General features: G+C 35.1%; 1 protein-coding gene and 1 long non-coding RNA gene across 3 annotated transcripts in view; one reads left to right on the top strand and one right to left on the bottom strand.

Annotated features, from left to right (window-relative positions):
• The window catches only part of LOC138694722 (uncharacterized), a 103,715-nt gene that overhangs the window by 76,389 nt on the left and 2,019 nt on the right, over positions 1 to 25,307 (bottom strand). The gene's annotated exons all lie outside the window — the stretch shown is intronic.
• LOC138694723 (uncharacterized) overlaps positions 6,919 to 25,307 on the top strand; it is a 70,132-nt gene continuing 51,743 nt past the window's right edge. Inside the window, exons 1-2 of the long non-coding RNA XR_011331002.1 lie at positions 6,919 to 8,819; positions 19,051 to 19,110. This is a non-coding gene — a long non-coding RNA (uncharacterized lncRNA). The remainder of the gene's footprint in view (positions 8,820 to 19,050; positions 19,111 to 25,307) is intronic.

The following is a 25,307-nucleotide window of genomic DNA, read 5'->3' as shown; positions in this document are numbered from 1 at the left end:
ACAAATATTGGTACAGTACATCAATTATTCATAGATTTCAAAAAGACATAAGACTCGGTTAACAGAGAAATTTTGTATAATATTCTTAATGAATTTGGTATTCCCAAGAAACTAGTTCGATTAATTAAAATGTGTCTCAGAAAAACTTACAGCAGAGTCCGTATAGGCCAGTTTCTATCTGATGCTTTTCCAATTCACCGCAGGCTAAAGCAAGGAGATGCACTATCACCTTTATTTTTTAACTTCGCTCTAGAATATGCCATTAGAAAAGTTCAGGTAACGCAAAGGGTTTGGAATTGAACGGGTTACATCAGCTTCTTTTCTATGCGGATGACGTGAATATGTTAGGAGAAAATCCACAAACGATTAAGGAAAACATGGAAATTTTACTTGAAACAAGTAAAGAGATAGATTTGGAAGTAAATCCCGGAAAAAAAAAAAAACAAAGTATATGATTGTCTCTCGTGACCAGAATATTGTACGAAATGGAAATATAAAAATTGGAGATTTATCCTTCGAAGAGATGAAAAAATTCAAATGTCTTGGAGCAGCAGTAACAAATATAAATTGAACGCAGAATAAAAATGGGAAATGTCTGTTATTATTCGGTTGAAAAGCTTTTCTCATCTAGTCTACTATCAAAAAATCCGAAAGTTAGAATTTATAAAACAGTTATATTACCGGTTGTTCTGTATGATTGTGAAACTTGTACTCTCATTTGGAGAGAGGAACAGAGATTAAGGGTGTTTGAGAATAAGGTTCTTAGGAAAATATTTGGGGCTAAGAGGGATGAAGTTACAGGAGAATGGAGAAAGTTACACAACGCAGAACTGCACGCATTGTATTCTTCACCTGACATACTTAGGAATATTAAATCCAGGCGTTTGAGATGGGCAGGGCATGTAGCACGTATGGGCGAATTCAGAAATGCATATAGAGTGTTAGTTGGGAGACCGGAGGGGAAAAAGACCTTTGGGGAGCCCGAGACGTAGATGAGAGGATAATATTGAAATGGATTTGAGGGAGGTGGATAAGATGGTAGAGACTGGATTAATCTCGCTCAGGATAGGGTCCAATGGCGGGCTTATGTGAGGGCAATTTCAAAGGCATGTTTGGTCCGATAAGTATAATTAATACAATTTTAATTATATATGGGTTTATTACGGTCATAGTTACTTACAAAGACAGTCTTGATAAGTAAATTTGACGGTAATAAACCCATATATAGGCTATTTAAAATTGTATTATGTGAGGGCGGCAATGAATCTGCGGGTTCCTTAAAAGCCATTTGTAAGTAAGTAATATATAAAAATTTAAGATTAGAGCCAAAAATAAGAATATGTAGAACAGTTTTTATCCATATTAATACAAGCAGTTTAAACGAGCAGATGAAACATCGGTTTCCTGCGCCGCGCCGTTCTAATCCTACCTGGATTCTGTAGTAATCAAGGACGACGTTTGGAGAAAATTTCCATAAATCACCATTAGGTCTTATATATCAGATTATTATGTAATTACATTTTCTATTTTATCCCTTCTCTTTGTGATATGTGAATCATGATACTCTGCAAATTATACAATAGGTAAAAGTGCCAAAATGCCCCACTTTTATTAAAAATTATTTTTGAAGCTTAAAATGGGAAATCATTTTCAATTATTTTTATCATAATATTTGCCTAACAAAAGTGAGAAATTTTCTTTAACATGAAAATATCACTGTGTGTATATTAAATATAGAGTTCAGATTTGAGAAGCTAGTTTCTGAAAAACAAACATATTTATCGCATTAATTATTTCTTCTTTATAACTACTAAAACTTTATTTTATTTTTATGTTCAACATTGTTTATGTTTATAAAATAAATTTCTCTTAATAAGAAGTCTTTTGTTTTATTTTGTAAATCACATCTCGACCCTCCTCAGCTCTTTACACGACCCCTAAGGTGATCGCGACCCACACTTTGGGAACTACTGGTCTGGGCCATTCTTGGAGTACAAACTGAAACTGATACACAAAGAACCTAACGACATCGATGTTTAGAGAGACACATTTTAAAACGATCTATGGTGTACGCCGACAAGCTTGACAAAATTAGAATTTATTCCTCGGATTCTACCATTGTTGTTGGCCTTTGAGGGTTTGAATCGGAATCTCCATAATTTTCCCATTCTGATAAAAAGAGACAGCATTATTTACGGACTGACTTAATTTGCAGAAGACATCTATATTAAATTAAATTTAACTCACGACCTTGCATAGAATTGTTCCAACTTTTGTCGATAGCGCAGAGATCAAGCATTCTGCGAGACATTTTAATTAAAGTGGAAGTGTTACCAAGTGTGACGTAAGGCATTACGTAACTCTGCGGCACTGTGATCACAATGATACAGTATTCGGTATAATGGCAGACAGTCTCTGCCAATCCAATTGTTTTCCCCATTGTTAGCAAAACAAAAGGAAAGAATGTATTGAACACACAAATTTGCAATGTTAAACTTTTAATCTGAAAATGTCTTGCATTGTTACACTTTCTGAGCTAGTATTTATTTTTCGCAGATTCAATTCCAGTTCCAGAGGATTTTAATCTCAGTGTTAGCATTTTGCAGCGTAGAGAGGTAGTATAAACTTAATGCAAGACTGACTTAACTGTAAAATAGTTCCATGTTTCATAGCTTCGTTTCTTACTTTGTCTCTTTTACCTCCTTTCCTTATACCATCTTACAAGACAATTCGATGGAGGGAAGGGTATATCTATAGAGTAAGTATAGATAGAGAGTTCTTGGTCTAGTGCGCAATGTATCAACACAGTCTAGTATATACAGTCACGAAGCTCAATACGTAGTAAATATGCATCCATAGATAGTTGCTAACCACTAGGATCGCTAATATTGCCTCATTACATACAATGTGAAATAGTACCGGCACAATACATTGTTCCTAGCACCCTCACAACTCAAGTTTCGTGACTGTATATACTAGACTGTGGTATCAACATTGAAAACGTAAGTCACGTGACTTTGGTATGCTGTAAACGATTCTGTAGTGTTTTTATGAGGGCTCTTGCATGCGATTGATTAATGAAATCTGTCCACACTTGTGGAGTAACGGTCAGCGCGTCTGGCCGCGAAACCAGATGGCCTGGGTTCGAATCCAGGTCGGGGCAAGTTACCTGGTTGAGGTTTTTTTCGGGGTTTTCCCTCAACCCAATATGAGCAAATGCTGGGTAACTTTCGGTGCTGGACCCCGGACTCATTTCACCGGCATTATCATCTTCATTTCATTCAGACGTTAAATAACCTAGATGTTGATTCAGCGTCGTAAAATAACTCAATAAACAATTAATGAAATCTATTTAAACTAAGATAATACGTTATTATGTATAGGTTATAACCACAATGATGGTGATGATTATGCTCACGACAAAATTATCAGTACAGACTTAATAACACTCACAACACTCCTCAATATTATCCATTCCCTTCCACTGAACATCCTCATATAGATATTCTTTCACTGTGTCCACATCTGTGGAGTAACGGTTAGCGCGTCTGGCCGTGAAACCAGGTGTCCCGGGTTCGATTCCCGGTCGGGGCAAGTTACCTGGTTGAGGTTTTTTTCGGAGTTTTCCAGCAACCCAATATGAGCAAATGCTAGGTAACTTTCGGTGCTGGATCTCGGATTCATTTCACCGGCATTATCACCTTCATCTCATTCAGACCCTAAATAACCTAAACTGTTGATAAAGCGTCGTAAAATAACCTACTACTCTTTCACTGTGATTGTTCCTAGACTTCGGAATTCCCTACCGAGTAATGTCAGACATCAAACTAATTTAAGAATAGACTAAGGAAATATTTTTCAAACAATTCTCGTTATAAGTTTTTCAATGTTTAATATATATATATATATATATATATATATATATATATATATATATATACATATATAGCCTATATCACAGAATAAATACTTAAATTATCTCATTATTATTATTATTATTATTATTATTATTATTATTATTATTATTACTTACAAATGGCTTTTAAGGAACCCGAAGGTTCATTGCCGCCCTCACATAAGCCCGCCATCGGTCCCTATCCTGTGCAAGATTAATCCTGTCTCTATCATCATATCCCACCTCCCTCAAATCCATTTTAATATTATCCTCCCATCTACGTCTCGGCCTCCCCAAAGGTCTTTTTCCCTTCGGTCTCCCAACTAACACTCTATATGCATTTCTGGATTCGCCCATACGTGCTACATGCCCTGCCATCTCAAACGTCTGGATTTAATGTTCCTAATTATGTCAGGTGAAGAATACAATGGTTGCAGTTCTGCGTTGTGTAACTTTCTCCATTCTCCTGTAACTTCATCCCGCTTAGCCCCAAATATTTTCCTAAGCACCTTATTCTCAAACACCCTTAACCTATGTTCCTCTCTCAGAGTGAGAGTCCAAGTTTCACAACCATACAGAACAACCGGTAATATAACTGTTTTATAAATTCTAACTTTCAGATTTTTTGACAGCAGACTAGATGATAAAAGCTTCTCAACAGAATAATAACACTCATTTCCCATATTTATTCTGCGTTTAATTTCCTCCCGAGTGTCATTTATATTTGTTACTGTTGCTCCAAGATATTTGAATTTTTCCACCCCTTCGAAGGCTAAATCTCCAATTTTTATATTTCCATTTCGTACAATATTCTGGTCACGAGACATAATCATATACTTTGTCTTTTCGGGATTTACTTCCAAACCGATCGCTTTACTTGCTTCAAGTAAAATTTCCGTGTTTTCCCTAATCGTTTGTGGATTTTCTCCTAACATATTCACGTCATCCGCATAGACAAGCAGCTGATGTAACCCGTTGAATTCCAAACCCTCTCTGTTATCCTGGACTTTCCTAATGGCATACTCTAGAGCAAAGTTAAAAAGTAAAGGTGATAGTGCATCTCCTTGCTTTAGCCCACAGTGAATTGGAAACGCATCTGACAAAAACTGACCTATACAAACTCTGCTGTACGTTTCACTGAGACACATTTTAATTAATCGAACTAGTTTCTTGGGGATAACAAATTCAATAAGAATATCATATAATACTTCTCTCTTAACCGAGTCATATGCCTTTTTGAAATCTATGAATAATTGATGTACTGTACCCTTATAATCCCATTTTTTCTCCATTATCTGTCGAATACAAAATATCTGGTCAATATTTGATCTATTATGCCTAAAAACCACATTGATGATACCCAATAATTTCATCTACATATGGAGTTAATCTTCTCAAAAGAATATTGGACAAAATTTTGTACGACGTCAACAAAAGTGATATTCCTCGAAAGTTACTACAGTTAGTCTTGTCCCCCTTCTTAAAGATAGGTACGATAATGAACTCCTTCCATTGTTCTGGTACAATTTCCTTTTCCCAAATAGCAAGTACAAGCTTATAAATTTCGTTAGATAATGCGCTTCCACTCTCTTGTATTAATTCTGCTGGAATTTGGTCGATACCTGGAGACTTATAATTTTTTAGATTTTCTATCGCAATTTCGACTTCCGAAAGCGTGGGTTCGGGTATGAATGGCTCAGCAGTTTGTATTTCAATTTCGTCCCGATCATTTCTATTTGGCCTATGTACATTTAGTAGTTGCGCAAAATAGTTTTTCCATCTGTTTAGGACTGATGGAGAGTCTGCAAGCAAGTCACCAATTATTATTATTATTATTATTATTATTATTATTATTATTATTATTATTATTATTAACGTGACATACTCTCTCAAATTTTGCAGTTTATGACAAAAAGTAAATGTAAAGGACGCTCAAAATTTCAGAAAATCGTTTATTGTTTATAAAAAAGAAAATTCTAAAATTATACACCAGAATAGCATATAAGACAATGCGGAAATGTAAGTGAAAATAATTTAAAATAATAGGATAATGTATATATATATATATATATGTTTTAAATTTGTTTCGAAATACTTAATGTGTTAATAATGAAAAACTGAACCTGTGGGCCATAGAGGCCCTCCCGTTGGTATTGCTACATAATTTTTGTCATAGCAACCTCTTTCTTCATAAACCACGATATCAAACTATCCATCATTACAAATTCGATGTTATTTCTTTATTAATTATTTTATATATCTGTCGTACAAAAAATAACGTACGAAACACGTTTATAATATTACATACAGTTAATGCATTCGTCAAAATTAGGAAACTCGCTCACTCGTTCCCTAAACATGACTCATGCCATAAAGTATAACATTATAAACTTGTTTCATAATATACTACAGTATTTTATACTTCACATGATTTTTTTTCATCTTATACCTTCCTCTTCACAGTATTATAGGCCTATTTATAATTGATTGTGCATTGTGCAAAAGGACTTCCATCCGCCCTGTCGATTGTTGGAATAAGAAGTGAAACAGTTTTATTTGTGTTGTAGAAAGTTACTTTTATTTTTCACTGGGAAGATGAGAGTAATTTTCTGTCTGTCTCTGTGCCTCTGTCTGTACTGACAGTTTCTAATGTTTTCAAATTTAGCAGTGGAAAGTAATGTATTATTCATTATTTAGGAAACTATATAGCAGGCCATGCAAGAGCTGGTTAAAACAAATGTACGGTTGAAAATTCTGAACTTTGGAGCGAATTGTAAAGAAAAATGCAACTGAGACATACGACATTCTTGTCTTAAACAGTTAGGGCGGTGTAAAAACTGAACATTTGCGAAACCTCGGGTTAGAAACGATCGGATGGTTTGCTACTGGTTGTCATAAATGTTTTATTATATCGCTGCCACTGCTAGCTACATTTGGAGAATATTCAATTTCTGCGGAGAGAGTGAGATGGAGAGCTGTAATGCATTCGTTCGGGGAGGGCTGTGGGAGAGATGCACTAAAAAGTGTATTCGCTGTTGTTTAACAATGCACTTTGCAACACAAATGACAGCATTAATGATCGATGTCGCTTAGAGTCCATCATATGCTCGTGGAGACAGTAATGAAGTAACTTACCATGCTCAACAAAGCCGGCTTTTGCGATTTGCATAGCTTATACACAGCAAGGATCGACGACAAAAACCTTGCACGTAATTTCGCTTTTGTTTGCTGATTATGCGGAGAAAACGTAGAGTATTTGGATGGTACGAAATTTAGTTGCGAGATGCTGACGGAAATAAACGTTTTTGGTATTATGGTGTCCAAAAAAAGGCGTTTAGCACACAATATGTTTATACATAGCGTTAATCTCGGCTCCCAGCCGGGAACACGCGCATCAGACAAGTTTGCACGGCCAACGTGGACTGCATCTTAAGGTATATGTACACCCACAAAACGCAAAAAATGTTGAAAAATTAGAATTTTCAAAATATAACTATTTTAATAGAGAATTTTCTCCTCTTTAATTTCATATAAGAATTCTTCATTTATGCCTTATGGTTTTTCAGATAAGTCCCATTTTCCAAAATGCTGCGTCATCAGCCACGGTCACTTTTGGAGTGCATTACTTTTGGAGTGATCTTCGTAGCAGTCAATCCCCTCGTCCAGCATTGCTTGTAAAATAAACTTCTTTCTAGTCCCGAAATAGATGCATAGATACCTGGGCATGATCATTAGATTGAAAAAAACGTTTTTTACATAATGAAGTAATTTATAATCTTTTACTATTAGTCATAAAACTGTAAATTTGTGTGTCAATGATGTACGTCATTTTAATAAGAGTCCAAAAGTAGAAATTACAATTCTGAGGAAGATGGGCATAAACCTTGGGACAAACACCATCGCAGGATTTGTTGCATCAATGGAAATAAGGACAAAAATGCCAAAAAAAAAAAATTCAACACCTGAAGTTAAAACAAGGCGGAGGTATTTGAGAGGCAGAAAGAAGCTGAAACTGGACCGACATGAAGCTGCTTAAGGGGTGACATATGATGATGGAGTCTTCTAGGCTCTGAAAGTTTGTGGCTCATTTCCTGTAAATAGTAATTTTAGAATATTTAATTCTTTCAAACATAATAACTCAGTCAAATATGGTGATACCAAGAAGATATTGGTGTCATTTTGAAGCTTGAAATGTCCCCCAGTGCCTTACAATGAGTAAAATAACATTAATGTAATTAATAATTATCTATGGATTTTTACATGATTTATGCAACATAAAATATTATTGTAAGTTACATATATGGTAATATTTAATTAATGTAAATAAAAATAAAAAATAGCTCCATGTTAGGCACTAAAGAATAGTTTTAGCAATAAAACAGTGAAAAAACTGTGGCTCTATCTTAAAAAAATGCATGAGCTATCATGTTTCAAGTTGCATGTGAAAATTATAAACAAAATAAATTTTAAAAACAACTTAGATATAATTTCAAGGGATCTGTTCACTTCATTCTCTTTCTGGTACCATTCTCAATTGTATAAAAATTCTACAGAGCAAAATTATATAAAACAAAATTTTTTGTGTGTAAAGGTGTATATATACCTTAATCGTTCCCAAATAAATCTGTCAGTCAATTACAGTCTATTTCTAACATTTTGAGAGCAAGCATCAACAACATTCACTCGATCCTTAACCCGCCATTCGACTCTGATAGGCTGGTAAATGGAAGTATTTAAACCACGCTGTCTCACTCTATCAGAGTCGAACAACACGCTAAAGGCCAAGTGAGTGCCGCACGCTTTCTTTTGCATCAGTATCAGAGTCGAATGGCGGGCAGAGAGTGGGAGATTGTCGTTGATGCTTATTCTCAGCGTGTTCCAAATATGTAGACTAAAAATAATCAATCAACTCTCATAGAATACCGTAAGTATTTTAGCGTCAGTTTTCGATCATGAGGACCAAGGAGAATACAGTTTCGTCGTACTATTTAATTTTATGGATGAGTGTGAATGAAGAAATAATGGAATTAGGCCTATGACATGAGAAATACATGTAGATACTACAAGAACACTTGCGCCATTGCTGTCTATGTTCACCAGAATTTCAATTCCACTTAGGCCTAGATTAGCTTAGTTTTGAACTCATATCACTGGTACGGAAAGTCGTCTGTTACAATGGCGATGAGCCAGAACTTGTTATAAAATACACAGTAATAGGAATAAAAGATTCAATTAACTGCAACAATAAAATGGTAGGCCTATATATAATGCAGTAACCTCTGAGTTTGAGAAACATACAATATACAGCCTATAACGCAGTTGTATGAACACTTTTAAAAATAAAATAAATTATTAAAATTGATAAAATTCAGACATGTTTCGAAGATTGCCTCTTCATCTTCAGTGACTCTACCACGACGGCTGGTTCAGGTGGTCGACCGTAAAGTAGCGTGGCTTAAAGTCAGTCTCCTTTGAGATCATAATAGACTTCAGAACATTATACTGTATTTGTCTGGAAAATAACTTATTACTATTATTATTATTATTATTATTATTATTATTATTATTATTATTATTATTGCTGTTATTTGCTCAGTTTTGTTGTTTTGGGTTGGTTGCTTTACTTTTAGTTTTGCTTAATTACTTTTTTCTTGATTAGTTTGATTATTTTGCCTTTATTGGTTGGTAGACTTGGTTTGATTTGTATTTGTGTTTTTTTCATTGATTGATTGATTGATGTATTTTGTATTCAGTAACTAACGTTACAGAGAGGGATCTATGAATCAGTGAGATAATCGGCATAATCTCACTCTTTATTTCCAGGTATCTCCGTAATAATTAACATGGAATGTTGGCAGAAGTTTAAATCTATGTAATAACAGTAGGCTGGACGTAAATTTTGTCTTTGTTCACATTCATTTATGTGCAAGGAAATTTTTGCATTCAGTAATCTAGTAGACATGATTTCACCTGATTTATTCTTCATTCGATGGAAGCCGCACTTCGAAATTTTTTTCACCTAATCAATCGCCATCGTCTCGATTTAAATCAACAACATTGTGAATAATATTGTATCATTTCTAAAGGCTTGTTTTTTAACAACAACGCAATGACGCCTGCATGAACGTGGTGCGGTACAACGTGAAACTAAAAGTTTGACGTATGCGTGGCGTCCACTGTCGTGGTTTTTAACAGACCGTCATTCTCTGCGACTCGTTAGGAGTATCATGAAATTCGCGCGTTTGATGTTGACGTGGACCCATTTGTTGTCTTGTTGGCTGTTGCTTCAAGAGGAGGAGGATGATGATGATGCTAATGATTTAAGATTAGGCCTACTGGTTTACTGTGTAACTGAGGGTGCCACAAATATTTTCAGTAGAAGGCTAGGCTACATTTCCAGGCATTTTTCTTGGAAATTCTTTCTTTATACGACTTTTGTTAACGTCATAAAAATACAAGAAAACTACGCACACAATCTACTAATAATTTCTCTTCAAACTCTTCTTTGGAACTCATGATACAAAAACGAATACTGTAGGCTACAATATAAGAACAATATTTTAGAAAATCTCCAACCTGTTATAAAGGGTATGGCTGTATCATTACCTGGGGTCGGAAGAATATGCACTATAAAGTAGTATTGCTAGTTCGTATGTATTTAACCACGCTCCTTTACGCGTCTGATATCAGATGTTTCTGGATACTTAGCTGTGGTGTGAGAAACAATGCATAATATATCCAATTACAGAAGCCTTTCAAGAATACAGAACAAATTTAAGCATAGCGCCTCCTGAAAACTGCTGCAACGGTAAATTTTACGTATGAACTGCTAGGCGCGCAGTTCAATAGGTGAGTACTTTAGGTATTATTTGATATTATTGGAATATTTAAACTTCGTAACGCTGTAAACCATACTTATTCAACCGTAATGTGCACTATGCCTACCAAAATATAGTTGATGTAATTTTATCATTTCAGACGTGTATGGAGGTGGATTAAATATATACCAAGTAGCAATACTACTTTATAGAGCATATTTAAATTCCGATCCCTAATCATTATATCACAGTGCATAACACACTACTGGGTGTCACATCGATGTCGAAGTCTGAATCCCGCTGTTATCAAAATCCAGCCTCCTAAGTATACACAGATTTGACCTCAGCGTGCCGCACCACGCTCACGCAGGCGTCATTGTGCGGTTGTTAAAAATCGAGGGCTTAGTGAAAAGAGAGATATACACGCAACAGCATGCTATGAATTCGACTCCCTCCCTATAAGAAACACCTTAAAAAAGTTCATGACAGTTCAGGACTGACTTAAAATTTTCATCACGTACTGAAGCATTGTGGAAACTAGACACATTTCTTAAAAGCAAACCGACTGGGGTCCGGAATCTCCATAAAGTGAAATAGAGAAACCTGGCAGAGGCAGACAATTTAGAAGCAGTTTTGACGTGAGCTCAGTTTTAACTCAGTTCGCGTACATTTGTATCCTTGGAGCATATTCATTCATCAACCAGTCTCGGGCACAAGGATGAGAAAAAATTAAGAAGAGAATGAGAAGAAGATAAAGGACAGGGGATGAAGAGGTTGAGAGCCTTGCTACCATGACAACCTGAGGGAGAAAGAGACTTTAAGGAGCTCGGATGTGGGGTTTTGCGTTGAAAAAGAATCCATCTCACTTAATGGCAGCGCGCAAGTCTTGTTACTAATCTTTAGAGACGGAAATAGTGAAATTATTTCATGGTTGTTACTTGATGTCAAAGTGGTGTGTATTAATAACACAAAATATACTGGTGGACTAGGAAGGAAGACGTGACATATTTTATCTGTTACAATAAGAAGACTAAGTTTCTTAGCTGTTTTAAGAAGAAATATTAGAAGAAATTAATCTATTTCAAGTAAATCCAAATAATATTAATATGTTCTGTATTTGTAGATACAGTGCTTCTCAGTCTTATAATATCGGCATTATAGCCTACTACAATTCCGCAGAGCAGTAAGGTTCTTTGCGTAGCTCATCTCTAGAAATTGTCGCACTATTGTACAATACATTATTATTATTATTATTATTATTATTGTTATTGTTATTATTATTATTATTATTATTATTATTATTATTATTATTATTATTATTATTATTATTATTATTATTATTATTATTATATAGTTTGTGGAGTCCCGCTCTACTTTAGGAACTCTTATATTTATAATCTACATTAACGATACATGCAAAATAAATTGTGACTGTCTATTATTTGCTGACGATATGAAAATTTTCCGTACAGTCAAAAGTAGTGCTGATAGTCATTCTCTTCAAGATGTCATTAACTCAATCGCTAAATGGTCGGAAGATAATGGTATGAAAAGTAACGTTTCCAAAACTAATATAATAACTTTTTCTAGGAAAACTTCTTCACTAAAATTCAATTATTATCTAAATAATGCTCTGTTAATACTAAAATTCAATTATCTAAATAATGCTCTGTTAATAGGTTAATAACTTATTCTCCTCTCCTCTCCTCTCCTCTCCTCTCCTCTCCTCTCCTCTCCTCTCCTCTCCTCTCCTCTCCTCTCCTCTCCTCTCCTCTCCTCTCCTCTCCTCTCCTCTCCTCTCCTCTCGTCTCGTCTTGCCTTTTAATTCTCGACTATACATTTGTGAGCTCAGAATTCTAATATGCATCTATAGTTTGTAATTCTATTACAACTGAATCAACTACATAAGAAAATATTCAAAGAAAATTCATATCTTTACGTTCATTTAGATTTCTGTCCAATAACTCCAGGTATGTGTAGCTATGAACTAAAATGTGAATCCCGTAATTAATGTCGAAACTTACATGCTAGACGCCATAAGCTAGATTATCTATTACGTAAACTCCTCAAAGGGGAGAGGAGGAAGTGAATGGAGAAGAGAAGGAAGTCAGTGGAGCAGAATAGGAAGTGAACGAAGGGAAGAAGAGAAGGAAGTGAACGCAGAAAAGAGAAAAAAGTGAACGCATAAAAGAAGGAAGTGAACGCAGAAGAGAAGTAATTGAAAATATAAGATAAGGAAGTGAAAGGAGACGAGAAAGAAGTGAATGGAAAAGAGAAGGAAATGAAGGAGGAAAAGGAGGTGGTGATAGGTGAAGAGAAGGAAGTGAAAGATGAGAAAGAAGTGGAAGGAAATGGGAACGAAGTGAGGAGAAGAGAAGAAGGTGGAAGAAGAAGAGAAGGAAGTGAACGGGGAAAAGAAACTGAAAGAATAAAGAAGAGAAAGAAATGAAAAGAAAAGGAGTGGAAGTGAAAGAAAAGAGAATGAAGTAAGGGGAAAATAGAAATGGAGGCGGATGAAGAATGGGGAAATATTATCTGAATGAGAGATTTAAGATATTGAAGGATGGAAAATAAAATATTGAAGAAAAACGAAAAGAGGAAAGAGATGAAAGTTGGAAGAAATTAAGGGAGAAAGTACATCTTTCGCTGGTATCATTATACAGTATATTTCGACATTTTTTCCCCCTCAGAATGTGTAAGTCCTTTGAAAATAAAATTCCGTTTATTTTGAAAGAAATATCTAATATTGATCAACATTTCTTTCAATTTAGTATGAAAATAATATTTTTAAAAATAAATTGTGCACTACACGTTAAGAATGTTATGATATGTTGTTTACATGGGAGAACTTTACATGCATTCAAAGCTTCATTAAAATATTATAATTTATTTTTCAGTTATTAGATAAACCCTGTTTCGGCTGAACAAAATACTGTACAAATTTTCATAATTAAAAAATAACTATTAGGTTTTCAAAAAAAAAAATCTTATTCATGTACGCCTACAGATAGTTTATATTAAGCATCCCAATTTTTATTTCCAAAGGACTTAAAAACTCTGAAAAAGAAGTTAAAGTATAGTAAAATTATAATAGCGGAAGGTGTACCTTCCCTCTTAAATCGAGCAGACATAGGAAGAGAAAGAGGAAGCGAGGAAGGAAGGAGATCGAGGAATATAAAATATAGGCGAAAAATAAATTATACGTGTATATCGACAATGTACTAATGACAAAAGTAATATTGGTTTACTAGAATGTCAAATAACAGGCCTAACTGATGAAATCTTGCCAGAGTAAACTACACATTCTCTTATTTTTCAAGTCTTGTAGCTCCTGTAATGCTATAAATTTGTTTTAAAGTTATTAAATAGACAATATCATAAACGTTTAGTTTCTATTATCAAACAGAGAAATATACAGTGTTAATAGTTCCAAATATGCTCTGTAGTTACACCTTTGAGAATTTGTAGTCTCCAATGTACTGTTTGCATATGTTAGCACTTAATTGATTCGTTAATTATTTGAATTTTTTTATTTGTGGCATTGTAATGGTGCATGGGAAGCAATGTGCTGGGTTGAAATTTCTCATGGGACATAGATATATCCACTGTAAATATGATGGCCTAAGTTACACTAGTTGACTCAATGTTGCCAATCGTACATTGCAGGAGTCCTGCAATCTGCTAGTGTAGGAGTAGATCGAATTATAGGCTAATTCACACGGGGATAGTTTACAGGAGTCAAGTGCTTGGAGCAAGTCGACTTTCCTTCAACTTTCCCCGAGTGATATGGTCGAGACAGTCAAGTTGTGACTTGGCGGTCGAGCAGAATTTGAGTTGACGACCCGTCAACTTTTGTGTCTACTTTTCCGTCACGTGACCAACTTGACTCCACCACTTCCCGCGTGTGAATGCGAACTTGTAGCAACTTGGCAAGTAGAAAGTTTGTAGTTTTAGGCCTATTGTCGAAGTAAATTAATAATTTATTAATAATGAGCGCTCCTAAGTGGAATTCCAACGATATCGTAAAGTTTTTGGAAGTGCATGAGAAGTATGAACTTCTATGGAATATACGTGACAAAGAATACCTCAATAAAAACAGCGGGAATTATTATTCCAGAAACTAGTCAGCGAACTCATGGGACAAGATTTCGAAAACATAGACATATATATAGAAGTGGTTCGAAAAAAGTTAAAAGATGTTTCCTGTATTCTGCAAGACCTTCTTCAGCTAATTCTTTCAACAAGGTATTAGATGCACCGTGCTTCTACGAATCCATTTCTTAACCCATGTTCTCTTTTCCTTTTTTTTCAAGAATATTTTGTAAATCATACAATAACAAGGCGCCAGTTATCTGCTTGAATATGTGCTGGTGGCATCTTCAGTTTCACCAAACTAAAAATGCCAGTTCACTATTGATTTTTATTAAATATAACAGAATACAAGGATTCAAACACCACTACGAATATAACATTCAGCGCGCGCTTTTTTGCAAGCATGGTTTCAAGTTTAATGTCTCCGTGTGATCACAAATATGGCATCAAGTTTAGAGGCTTCAAGCACTTGACTCCTGTAAACTATCCCCGTGTGACTCGGGTTTATGATAAAATGGGCTCATGATAAATTCCGATAGGGGTACGAGAACCCTTGTCAGATAGAGCAGTATTGGCAGCGTCAAGGAAGAAACAGATACGCCAATATCGTTGACATCTCGCTTCAAATTATCGATTGAGCCAGTTTCGTATTGAGCAGTGGATGCAGGTATGAGAGAAGAGACGCCGCCGCCGCCGCCGCCGCATTTGAATACGAGTACAGGAGAAGGGACGTCACAATCGATCCTATGCACGCATGGCGGAACAACAACAACAGCCGCCTGGAACTGAATTCTAACTAGTCTCTAAGTAACTGTGTCGTTCGGAGATGAGCGACAAGATTTCCATATCGCACGTGTGATTCTGTTCCCGACGTTTGATGCACACAATTCCCTGAACTAGCAGCCTCCCACCAAAGGTTCCAGTTTCTCAACACAAATTCCCTTTCATTTTAACGAGAATACAGGATGTTAAAAAAAATGATGTATTTTTCCAGCAGGTAGCATTGGTCGAAACTAGAAAAAAAGTTCCTACAAACATGTGTCCGGAAACAATTGTCTATTGACGTATGGCCATGCTGTATTGTGGCCTACGAACCCATCTGTATGTTACGTAGACACTACAGAAGGTGCTCTATGTGGTTACCATGCATTGTTACACATGCTTCAGCCCTTCTCAGTGAATCACAAACTCTTGTGACCACACCTGGCTGTTGTCAGATTTGCTCACATGCATTGGATACACCCTACTGTGACGTTTGTACGTTGTCGATAGGTATAGCATACACCAATGTCTTTAAATGTCCCCATAGCCAAAAATCCAAAGGATTTAGGTCAGGTGATCGGGGAGGCCATGCTACTGAACCTCCTCGACCAATCCATTGACCATTAAATCTCCGAGTTAGGTATTGTCGTACGATGCGTAGAAAATAGGGTGGTGCCCCGTCGTGCATAAATAGAAAGACAGTCTACACTACTGAATACTGTATTTACTGTACGTACTTACTAACTCAAGTAAAATAATAGACTCCATAATATCCTGGAACTTTGTTTACTACAACAGTCACTGTTTACTTCTGTTGAGGGATGCTATCCACTCTCAAAACATGCACCATTGTTTTGTTTTCAAATGAATGACATGTTTATAGACATTTTGTCTACTTTCAACCTATGCTACCTACTGTAAAAATAATGACACACTTTTTTAAACACACTTCTGTTGAGGGATGCTATCCACTCTCAAAACATGCACAATTGTTTTGTTTTCAAATGAAAGACATGTTTATAGACATTTTTTTCTATTTTCAACCTATGCTATCTCCTGTAAAAATAGTGACACTTTTTTAAACACTCATTACTAAATGACAAGTTTCCAAACATGTACCGTACTTGTGACACAACAAAAAAAGAATGAAAACAAAGTATGACTATTTCTCCAATAAATAAGCATTTTCCGTCAAATTTTGATATAATAAATTGTTCTTACTTTTGATCCAGGATCATGCTCACGCGTTTCCCAAACATACTTATGCATCACCCTGTATACTGTGAGGATTATTCCTGCGTACTCTTTTTTTTCAGTTTTTAGGGTGTAGCCACGAGCAAATTGTTAAAAAAATCTAGTTTCCAAAGTATGCAAGATAGTTGTCCATGAATCTAACTGAATAAAACAAAACTAGAAATATTGAATAGAGCTATACAGATCTTATATTTTATCGCTATCTCTGTGCAACGTCACATTTACGGTGGAGAGGTAAGGAGGTAGCAGAAAGATTGTAATGCTTTTTAATACGCTGACGCCCACATTGCCAGATAAGTTACTTTAAATTTAACGGCCACAGAATAACAAGAGAATACATACAAGGTGGCCCAAAAGTAGTGCCATTTAGGAGGTCGGTAATGCACTGGATTGGTGACAGGTAATCAATGAAATAGGCTCCTCGATCACCTGGCTTAAATCAACTGGATTTTGCCTTACGGAACTACCTAAAATCGAAAGTGTTCTCCGTGAAGATCAGGAACAGGTACCATTTGCGTGAGTGAACTGCTGCAGCGTGCCGTGATATTTCGCCGGACGTGGTGTCCCAAATTGTACCGAGCATGGGTGCTTACAATTGTTTCGACATTGGTGAAAATCACATTGAAAACATGTTTTAATTTATCCATTGATGCGAGAGTTTTGGGCCACCTTGTAGAATTGTAGCAACCGATGAAACTTGAATATATCAGTACATTTCTGAAACAAAGATTGATGGCAGAGAATGGACACTTTCAGATTCGCCAGCACCAAAAAATAGTTAAAGTAAAATCTTCTAAGAAAAGAGAAACGATTACGGTACTTTTGGACGTAAGGCGGTATTAATCGAGATTTTCCTACATAGAAAACAATAAATGTAGCGTTATTAGTAGTTTCTTTTAAAAAATTAAAGAATACGTTAAAACAAAATTGTCTAAAGACATCATTTTCCTTCACGATAACGCCTTCATTCACTATATAAAATTCACGGAACATAATAAAATTATTACCCTTACTTGACTAGGGTGAGAAGTGCTACCATACCATCCCAATAGCTCAGACGTGTACTCCTGCCATTGTCAAGGAGACAATATATTTGCAACGAATGATCTACTGATGAAAGGAAGTTCGGAGTTGGCTGTACAACCAACTACAGTTCTTTCAGAATTTTATAAAAATTATGTGGCCGCTGACAGAAATGTACGATAAAATGGGGAACTATTTTGAAAAATAATAACGATTTAATTATTTATTTAAGGATTAATTTATTTAATTACTTATTTATTTAGTTACTTATTTATTTAGTTATTTGTTTGTTTATTTATTTGTTTCTTATATTATTTGCTTGTTTTCTTACTTGTTGTTTACTTGTTTTTTGGTTTGTTTCTTTATTTAGTTTGCTTATTTTGTTTGTTTACTTTTGTTTATTTGTTTGTTTGCTTGCTTATTTGATTGTTTAATTATTTATTTGTTTTCTTATTTGTTTATTCCTTTATTTGGTTTGATTGTTTTGTTTGTTTATTTATTTATTTGCTTGCTTGCTTGCTTGCTGGCTTGCTTGCTGGCTTGCTTGCTTGCTTGCTTGCTGGCTTGCTTGCTTGCTTGCTTGCTTGCTTTGCTTGCTTTGCTTGCTTTGCTTGCTTGCTTTGCTTGCTTGCTTTGCTTGCTTGCTTTGCTTGCTTGCTTGCTTGCTTGCTTGCTTGCCCCAAATAAATAAAATCCAGTTCAAACTTGAACCTCCTATTGACAAGAAAAGCAGTAATCTGAATTCAAGATCACTGAGCTTATATCTGTCGTCGATTTGCAAAAGGGGACATGTCAAAAATAACAAAGTGCTGGAAAATCGCAAAAACTATAAGTAAGCCAACAAATTAAAATATTCATATATTTTTTCTAATTAGATTACTATGGATACATACATTCAGGATCTATTGTAATTTAATTTTTTTAAGTCTACTATGGCTTTTTTACGATTTCCTAACACTTTGTCATTTTGGACGTGTCCCCTTTTGCAAATCGAGGACAGATATATTCTGCTCTGCTATATGTTTTAGTCAGTGGTATAAAATAAGCGAAAATGTCAAGATGATAGAATGAAATTTTTAAACGGACCCGGCAGAGTAGTCTATTCTTTCAAATCTTTAACGATACATGAATAAATGTATAACAGCCATTTTATATTGTATATATTTTCTTCTCCTTGAGATTTTAATTAAGTTATATTTCTTGCAGCTACAACGATTCCGGTGGACGTTTCAGCTTTCACTCTTGGCTTTAACTTCCATCAAATTGGTAAGTAATATCTTTAAGTAATTCATAAATACAAACTTTGTGACCTACAATTTCCACTTTCAACTATTTTAACCATCAAGTTTTCGTCGTTTATTATAAAAGTGTCCGTTAATTACGTTCTGCCACGGACAGTAAAATATTAACATTTTAGATAAGGAACGAACTCTTTATCTTATACAGAGTGTTTCAGTGATCATGTTACAAAATTTTTAAGTTGTCTCATTGGAAACAATTTGAGGATACAATTCACTTCCTAAAACTACAGGTCTCGAGTCATTACGAAGATGCCATTAAAATGCCGATAATCATGATACATCGTACATGCATGCTAATTCACTTACCTTTGCCTCAGTGCTCGGCAAAAATTACGTCACGTAAAATGCAGCCCGCAATGGACTGCAAAGGGAAAGGTAGGAGAGGAAGGCTAACATTGAATGAACAAGTGATGGCTAAAGGGATCATATCTTACCCCTCTCTCCTGCTTATAAGTTAAGGGGTTGATTCGCGAGTCACGAAATGCCGACCAGTGCTTTACCTAATATACACCTCTGATCACATAGGCCTATAACAGATTGATCAGCCTAATAGACTTTCAAAGCAAACACTTTTATCAATTTCACTATGATGCCATCTAGCGACTGCAAAAGAAGTCACGTTATAGCTCTTATGGAATTACATGGAACAATTATTGTACTTCCATCTAGCGGTCGCGATCTTTATCAAAAAACGCCTTTTCAACGGTGGAGGCTGTGGTGGTTGCTCTCTTTTTTTGTTGCCATTTCACAACATGGGAATGGCCAATCTGATATGTATGTGATCAGGGCTAAAATCCGAAATATTGTACTGACTGCAGACTACTAAGCGCAAAGCGTGTAAGCAATAGTACCAAGCGATATACTGTGTAATAATTATGTTACCTGTGCAGGAATCATTATCGATCTACTGATGAAGTTTTCTTGTGCGACAGGAATTTAAATTTATTATAATAGGATGAGGGTTTTTCCTCAATTCCTGATATATCGTTGAAAATTATTTTAGGTAAGTCCCAACTGAGGTGTTTCACCTTAAATAAGAATGTAATTTTTTCTCTCTTTTCTGAATTGGTTTTATATTCATAACAAATTATCCATGTAATATGTACTATTCAAAGTTTGTTTTATAAATGGTATACGTTGTCAAACCCTCTTCACGGAAAATGTTTAATAATAATAATAATAATAATAATAATAATAATAATAATAATAATAATAATAATAATAATACATACATACATACATACACACATACATACATACATACATACATACATACATACATACATACATACATACATACATACATACATACATACATACATACATACAAATGGCTTTTAAGGAACCTGGAGGTTCATTGCCGCCCTCGCATAAGCCAGCCATCGGTCCCTATCCTGTGCAAGATTAATCCAGTCTCTATCATCATATCCCACCCCCTCAAATCCATTTTAATATTATCCTTCCATCTACATCTCGGCCTCCCCAAAGGTCTTTTTCCCTCCGGCTTCCCAACTAACACTCTATATGCATTTCTGGATTCGCCCATACGTGCTACATGCCCTGCCCATCTCAAACGTCTGGATTTAATGTTCCTAATTATATCAGGTGAAGAATACAATGCGTGCAGTTCTGCGTTGTGTAACTTTCTCCATACTCTTGTAACTTCATCCCTTTTAGCCCCAAATATTTTCCGAAGAACCTTATTCTCAAACACTCTTAATCTCTGTTCCTCTCTCAAAGTGAGAGTCCAAGTTTCACAACCATACAGAACAACGGGTAATATAACTGTTTCATAAATTCTAACTTTCAGATTTTTTGACAGCAGACTAGATCACAAAAACTTCTCAACCGAATAATAATAATAATAATAATAATAATAATAATAATAATAATAATAATAATAATAATAGTAATAATAATAATAATAATAATAATAATAATAATAAACGGCTTTTTTGGATTCTCGCAACAAGGTTTAAAATTGCGTGACATTATCGCTGAAGTACTTTATATTTTGCAAGTACAGTTTCTTGAACCATTTACTTTATCTATATTATGTGAAATGTTATTGTTGGTTAGTTGCCTTTGCCTCCAGATAAGATAGTCCCCAACTCTGCTTGTCTCACAGTGGTAATAATTCAATTTCAGATGTGAGACAAGTTAAGAGTAAGTAATTTATTAGATCTATTCCGATGGAAAAAAACAGCCTGTAATTTTTTTTTCGGATTCTCTTCTTTCACTGCAAATGTCAAGCATTTACTAAACTGGCACAAGATCTAACTTATTTCCCAAATGAACTGAAGTTGAGAATATTTATCATTCTTAAATTCCATCATGACAGGTTAGATCCCCGACAGAGTCGTAATGGAATTTGTGGGGGAAAAAGCAGACGTAGAGTTTTTCTCGGGATACTCCTGTTTCCCTCTTTCATTGCATTAACTCTCTCCATCTCTCTCCCATTTCATCTATCATCTGAAATACAGTACGACTCCAATTCTGTGAATGGCTGTAAGCGTGCCGTGGCTTAGTAAACAATGATGATGATAGTTCAGTTCAGGCACTGGCACTGAGCACATCACAGGCGATAAGAGATGTCTGTCAAGCGGACGTTGTTAAACATGCAATAAAAACTGAAAGTTATTCGTCAAATTGAAAATGGCGAAGACTTCAAACCTATCGTAAGTAGCCTAATTAGTACAAAATTAGTGCTGTGTTCTTTATTACAGTCCATACGAAGACGTGTCCCATACAGAAGTTGTCATTAGGACTGACTGTCCTTAATCCCTACAAAAACACAGAATCGTCAATCGAAGCCGTATAACCAGACCTGCGCTTTTGTATGTTAGTTAAATCTATAAAAACTTCTTTATTTGCAATCCAGAAAACGAGAACTTATCTTATTTCAGTGTAGTAAATGATTTCATTTATTTAATCCTTTGGAATACAGTTCAAGGAAGTGAACTGTAAGCAATAATAATAATAATAATAATAATAATAATAATAATAATAATAATAATAATGAGTCTGTTACGCGACATCGCATGAATGGTCAAAGTCCACCCTACTGCTGGCGTCACACCCACTTGCCTCAGCAGAGGTAAACGATCATTCAACTAGAATGGAAGTATCATGTTGTTACCACGTTGATCTCCTTAGACTTTATAGCTGGCTTTCGGAATAGGATTTGGCTCCTCAAATTCCTCCCAATGCTGAGTGGATACCGGTTCCATAAAGTGGTAGAAATTTTATGAGAAATGAACAGTAGTGTTGTTCTTATAGCCTAATTAAGAAATAACTTGTATTGAAATGCGTAAATCGTACAATGAGAAAGTAATAGATAAATGGATTTATTCAGCAATATTATACATACAGATGCAGTACACTATCAGAATTTGCTTTTAAGGGGAGAGGATGGTATTTTTTTAACTTTTTTCCTATTTGGTGTAAAATATTAATTTTTTATATGTACAGAGCTCATAGCTGTAGCAACTCAACCAAATATAAATATTTTGAAAAAATTATTTGGGGTCCCAAATTTGAAAAAATATATATATATATATATATATATATATATATATATATACCCAATGCAGGATTGTACTAAAACCGATATATCTGAACCGTTTTTAGAGATAGGTTCAAATGGTTTTTTGCAATGTATTTGCAAAAGCATGTTCTACAAACTATACGTAACAGAATTTTGATATTAGTCCCTACGTTTGTAAAATAAACAATTAAAATTTAATAACAATTTTCTGATTTCCTTTCTTGTAAACAAACGGACGTGATTTTAAAATGAAATCAATTAACAAAATTCTGTTACAGAGAAAAGTTTCGTAATAGTCTAAAGAATGTGTGTTCTAAATTTCATGCATGTATCTTTAATAGTTCAGATATTATATCCATTTTTGTCTGGCAATGTAGCAAAAAAAAAACGATAAAAGTGGGCGTGTGATTTAAAAATCCATAGCGCAGGAAGTTTAAAAATGACGTCTCAACATCCGATAAGGGCACAAATACCCACAAAGTGTTATGCTATGCATTCCACACATAAAACAGATTATTTTAAAGAATTTTTTTTTTGAAAACGTACTCATTTTTCACCAAAGAAATACCATCCTCTCCCCTTAAATCCAACATACGAATCTTTTGACCGTACATGCATTACAATACAAGTCCTACTTTGTAGGTTTCACCCCCCCCCCTCATCTATGATTAAATCCAACCACTCTCCAAAAGAACACACAGATTAAAATGCAAATGGTACAAACAAAACAGATTATATCATATATATATATGTATATATATATATATATATATATATATATATATATATATATATATCCCAACCTAACATACAAACAAGCATAAAAGTCTATAATTCAATAGTTACCATTGCTCCTTCGTCAGTTCGCATCATAAACTTCAACAGCTGATGTTCTAAGCTGTCTCGCCTTCAAGAGGAACAATCCAGTCTTTTGTTCGTATACTCTATTCCCCATGAAGTCAAGTCTCTGGATATGTTCTGTTTTTTTGTTTTTTCACAAATAGCTAAAATGTGTAGCCAAGAATCCTTTTCCACACATAATGTACAGATGCGCTCTCCTCCTTCGGTGACAATTTTATTACCCTTTCATGCCCCCAGTCTTAGCCAGTGAGGCCCAATACTTGCAACGTCGATGATGATGATGGTGATGATGATGATGATAATGATGATGATGATGAATACACTCTTAATTTTGTGTTATTAATAGAACTGTCTGAATATTAAAAGTGTTTTATAAAATGAGGGTAATGGCTTGATAGGTTCTCGTATTGTTGGTATTTACAAGTATAACTCATTTCTTTTATCTCGTGCAATTTCAGTAGGTCAACTACTTGCCCTTTGCTTTGATAATAATTTTAGACTTAAAATGCGAATTCTTCAATCGTAAAGACAGACTGGGTCAACATTCAAAGCAGATATCGTATTTCCATCTTAAATATTGGCCTTTGTGACACACATGCAGAGAATTCAAGATTGATTCTCGGTGAGAACTGAAAATTGGATCTCCTTCCCAGTGTTTCTTCTATCTAAGCAATACGACATTGCCACTTCTTATGAATGACTGTAACGTTAATGAGATAAGATGAAACAGAAAGAAAAAGCAACTTTGAGAGAGCAAAATCACTGCACGTATCTGTCCTATATCTGGTATCAAGCAAACACTGATGATGTAATAAAGATAAATTTGTTTATTGTAAGCGATATAGTATGCTGATATAGTATTTGAATGCTTGGTACTTAGGATCCTGAATTTTAACATCTGTACACATCTGGGAATGGGACCTAACTTTGTCTGACATGAGGCAGGATGACCCATTTTTCAGCATTGCATTTACGAATGCTATCCTGGCTACCTGTCGGACTGGAATAATTATTGTAAATAGATCCCACAATGAATCATTGTACGTATAGGCCTAAATGAATAGACCTGTCCCGAGTCCGGTCCATGAAAAGCCAGTCAGTCATGTACTGTACGTACGAACTATGTTATGTAAATTGTCGCCAAGGTGGTGATTCAGTGGCTAGAGCGCTGAACTTATAATCCTATGGATCCGGGTTCGATCCCGGCGTACACCCGATTTATAACGTGTTGGACAAGCCAGATAACATAGGGGCTTTCTCCGGGATCACCGGTTTCCCTATGGCATCCCAGCAAATCTCCATCATCATCTCAGTGCGGGTATAACGTAGACCAGCCTTCTATGGTGCACCCTGGGCAACGATTCTATCGGTAAATTTGTCTACACAAATGGCTTCATATGGGTAACAGTCAAGTATCCCTCATTAGTAAAAGAAAATTGTTTATTTTTGTGGAAAATTAAATAGGCCCTGTATGTATTTATTTTATCCTTACAATATTTAAAATGGGTTCAAAAGTTTTCATTTTGGGATTAACATAAAGATATTGCCCGTTTTGTAGATACACGTTAAATAATTTCACTTATAATAATAATAATAATAATAATAATAATAATAATAATAATAATAATAATAATGCTGTGCACGAGAGCTCATAAGGGGCCAAGATCTACCAGCCGGCCCAAGTTGCGGGTTCGATCCCGGGTCAGGTCGATGGCATTTAAGTGTGCTTAAATGTGACAGGCTCATGTCAGTAG

This window comes from Periplaneta americana, chromosome 2 (genome assembly GCF_040183065.1).
Source record: "Periplaneta americana isolate PAMFEO1 chromosome 2, P.americana_PAMFEO1_priV1, whole genome shotgun sequence".
NCBI lineage: Eukaryota > Metazoa > Arthropoda > Insecta > Blattodea > Blattidae > Periplaneta > Periplaneta americana.
This window is presented reverse-complemented; position numbering and strand designations above follow the sequence as displayed.